The following is a 4,642-nucleotide window of genomic DNA, read 5'->3' as shown; positions in this document are numbered from 1 at the left end:
GCCTGTGCTCCGCAACGGGAGAGGCCACAACAGTGAGAGGCCCACGTACCGCAAAAAAAAAAAAAGGAATAATAATAGTACCTAGCCCACAGAGTCATTATGAGAATTAAATATGGTAATGCTGTAAGGCAGGGGTCCCCAACCCCAGGTCCACGACCTGGTAGGAACCGGGCCGCACAGCAGGAGGTGAGTGGCGGGCGCCGCTCCCGACTCCTCACCTTACCGCGTGAACCATCACCCCCTGCCACCCCCCACTCCACTCCACCCCCCTCCCCTGGAAAAAGCACCTTCCATGAAACCGGTCCCTGGTGCCAAAAACGTTGGGGACCGCTGCTCTAAGGGCCTTAGCTGCACACCTCATAAGTGTTCAGCAAATTGCGTTACGGGTGCCTCAGGTCCTCTCTTCTTTAGCCCTCCGTAATTCGCTAAATTGGAAAATATATCAGGTTACACTCACAACCTGGGGATAGGAAACTGAATGCTCTTTGGATCCAGCTTGGAGGTGAAGGCCATGAGATACATACAATGAGCATTACCTAAAGGAAACTAGAATTTTCTTTTTAATGGTGAGAAACAACAGCCAGACTCCAAACATGTCTTATTCTTGCAAACCTCTCTGGTTCTGTATGTGCTTCCCTTTCCCAATCTCTCTGAAATGCCAGTTCTCCCATTCTGTACCTTGACTGGCCCAACACTTTACCACACTTGCCACTGTCCTTTTCATCCCCTGAGCTGTATCAAATGTCACCCTCTCTGTGAACGTTCTAGGGTCACCATTTGGGGCTTCCCCTCAGCTTCAATGGCTCTGCACACACATCTGCTACAACCATTACCACATGGCACTGTGATTATTAAACAGGTCTTACCCCCAGCTATTCCCATCCTGCCCACTCCCTCACAGCTGGTGAATTGGGGACCTGAAGATTCAGAGATTCATTCATTAAAAGTGAACTTCAGGGCTTCCCTGGTGGCGCAGTGGTTGAGAATCCGCCTGCCGATGCAGGGGACACGGGTTCGTGCCCCGATCCAGGAAGATCCCACAGGCCGCGGAGCGGCTGGGCCCGTGAGCCATGGCCGCTGAGCCTGCGCGTCCGGAGCCTGTGCTCCGCAACGGGGGAGGCCACAACAGTGAGAGGCCCGCGTACCGCAAAAAAAAAAAAAAAAAAAAAAAAAAAAGTGAACTTCATTCATTTTTAAATCCTCAGGGCCTAGCACTGTTGTTGAGTGACACTGCTTACTGACTGGATGACAAAAGAGTTCACAGGGCCCTTCGAGAGAGGGCAGAGGACAAAATACCATGATTTGGAAAGAGTTTGTGCACCTCCGTGCTCAGCATTTTAGTGCCTCTGCTTGCTTTGCATTTTCCAGCTCCCCCTTTTAAGACAGAACCTCGCTTGACTATCACCCACTCTTTCCCTTCTGTTTTCCCCCAGGCTGTACAAAGTAATTCCTATGGTGTTTCATTCTATGAGGGTCTGAACAGATCGTTTTTAAATCATGTTTTTCTATTCATACTTGCTCCCGGTTACATTTGGTAGAGGGTGTGGAAATGATTCTCCAGGTGATTAATGCTTCACTAGGAAGGTGTTGATATGCTGTTTGCCATCCTCACATTAATTAAAAGTCTTAGAGGAACTTTCCCCCCAGTGACCCAGTGCAATAACATTACAGAATGTTAATGTGAACTTTCTCTGCTGTGGTACAGCTGAGCGTCTAAAAAACCATCTTTTCTTTCTTTGTCCTTCCATCCAGCTAACCTCATTCTCACACTTCATCAGCTTGTTATGAGGACTGTACATATTTCCAGTTCAACTCTCTGGATACTTGCTTTAAAGCATGATGTAAGCAATTCTGATATAGCTAAAATTCTGACACAGTCAGAATTTCAGAAAAAGGAAAAAAATTATTTATTTTATTTTAAGCCTGTAAATTCTGTTAATTAAGAAGGAATTCATTGTCTTTTCTTTTTCCTGTTAAATAACTTGACATTTTACTCTGAAAAAAGTGATATCCCATCCTGATTTCTACCTTCAAATTTTGTGCAAAACCCTCTTAAGTTATATACCCTTAGTATTTTTCTGTTTTTAAGGACATTTACAGGCATCTTTATATAAGTTATATTGCTTTGCTGCTGGCACCCAAACCCAACAACTAGAAGGGACATTTCACCAGTCGTCTTATTTCACAATTGAGGACACTGTTCCTAATGTTCCTAAGAAGAGAAATGAGTAGCCTGAGGTCAGTCAGCTACAATGAAGTTGCTACTACAAGAGTTGCTACTGTTGGTTTTGATTAAGATTTTCTTATATGATGCCTAAGATATATATTGCCACCACTATCTTATGTTTGCTGTATGGGGATTGCAAGATATATGTAAACTGAAAAAACACATGTGAGAAATGTAGCATCTTTTAATTATATTCACACATAGATGTGTACTGATAGATTTTAAAGAGTGAATTTGTATAAGAATTGAGAAAGCTGGTTAGGTACATAGATTTTAATTTGAAATAATGCCAGTATCCTGATATCATGCATTATCTCCTGGGTTTTATCCCTTCTTTCCTGTTCCTTCCTTCCAGGCAACCAGCAAAGAAGCATAAACCCACTCTATTTTGAAAGATTAAGAATCCTGTGAACTCTTCAAAGGAGCATAATTGGAAAGAAAAAGCAAGATTAGGAGCATCTTATCTGCATAAATTTATAGCTGCCAAATTCCCCAAAGTATATTGCATAAAAGCTCTCTGCATTTTCCATAGTTATTATTAAAGACTAAGTAAACTACAAGAAAAAAAAAAATCCCTGCAGTCTCAGGGCCACCTGGATGACAAAAGACCTCTTCAGGAAACTTGAAATCACCAGTGATTTGAAAATCCACAGTTAACAACTTGCCAGAAGTTACTATCAGTCCAGCTCAATTCCACAAATCCCTTTTGTAACATTTCTACATTCCTCACTAAAGAAATGAATGAGACTATTTCGAAAGATAATCAAGATTACTTGAGGGCTTCCCTGGTGGCGCAGTGGTTAAGAATCCGCCTGCCAATGCAGGGGACACGGGTTTGAGCCCTGGTCCGGGAAGATCCCACATGCAGAGGAGCAACTAAGCCCGTGCACCACAACTACTGAGCCTGCGCTCTAGAGCCCGCAGGCCACAACTACTGAGCCCACATGTCACAACTACTGAAGCCCGCACGTCTAGAGCCCATGCTCCACAACGAGAAGTCACCGCAATGAGAAGCCCGCACACCGCAACGAAGAGTAGTCCCCGCTTGACGCAACTAAAGAAAAGCCCGCGTGCAGAAACGAAGACCTAATGCAGCCAAAAGTAATTAATTAATTAATTTTAAAAGATTCCTTGAAATAGTATAAACTAACAAAAGTCATCAAATATACCCCAAGTTTCTAAGAGTACAATGGAAAAATGACGATAGTGACAGTAGAAAAATCTGATTTTATGTTCCATTCAGATGTAAGAATTTACCACACTTAAAGGTGTGTCAGTTTAAAGACTGAGGCATTGTCTTCAGAAAACCACTGTTAAAATGTTCAAGGTGCTTAAAAATGGAGGAATGAATTTCAACCCACTCCCTGGTCACATCACCACAGGGTCTCTTGTAAAATGAGCTGAACATAGCTTAGAAAACTCAGAGCTCAGTTATTTATTCAACAAACACTTATTATTGGCCTGTGTGCCAAACACTGACAGACTCTGGAAGTGAACAAGGTATCAGACACCAATGCACTTCAGTACATATTACTCTCACTAATAGAAGGAAACAGACAAGTAAATCAATAAGCAAATGATAATATAGGTTATGATAAACTCTCTAAAGGAGATAAACAAAATTATGAATAATGAGTGGTATAGAAGTTACATCGAAAGTCCTCAATGAACCACACCTCCCAGTGTTCATGTCCTCGGAGGTCCCCTTGCATGATAACTCTGAACTTGGCCATGTGACTTGCTTTGGCCAACGCAGCAATAGAAAAGTTATGTCAGAAGGGGCTTCAAAAGCACTTCACAAGTTGTTGGAGGTGGGGTAGGGGAGGAGGTATTTAAGATAATACGGTCACAGAATACAGTGAACCTTGGAACGACACAGGTTTAAACTGCGTGGATCCAGTTATAGGTGGATTTTTTTTCAATAAATACATACTGCAGTACTACATGATCCAAGATTGGTTGAATCTACGGATGTGGAACCTTGGCATACTGCGGGTCAACTGCAAAGTTATACCAGAATTTTGAACTGCATATAGGGTGAGCACCCCTCACCTCCAAATTGTTCAAGGGTCAACTGAACACAGGAAGTGATAGCTAAACTGAGATCTAAAGGATGTTAACCCTAAGAACAGAAATTTCAGAAGGAAGATGAGTTATAATGGTGAAAAAGGAAGGACCAGGACAGGGTTATTAGCCTTAAGGAGCAGGGAATCTAGGCTTCGAATATTATGGACTCAGGAGAGGCCAATGGCAAACGTTTTGCATAATTTCTCCTTGGACTGGCCTTATCCAGATACGAAATAAATCAAAAGTAGTCATTAAGGTCCAAGAATTTTCTGGACAGATTCTTCACTTTATATAGAAATGTAGAAAACTGCTTAGCTGAACATAAGCAACAGTTTTAAGAAGGCCTGG

The sequence above is a fragment of the Physeter macrocephalus genome, chromosome 9 (assembly GCF_002837175.3).
Source record: "Physeter macrocephalus isolate SW-GA chromosome 9, ASM283717v5, whole genome shotgun sequence".
Lineage (NCBI taxonomy): Eukaryota > Metazoa > Chordata > Mammalia > Artiodactyla > Physeteridae > Physeter > Physeter macrocephalus.
The sequence above is the reverse complement of the archived record's forward strand: the minus strand, read 5'-3'. Positions refer to the sequence as shown.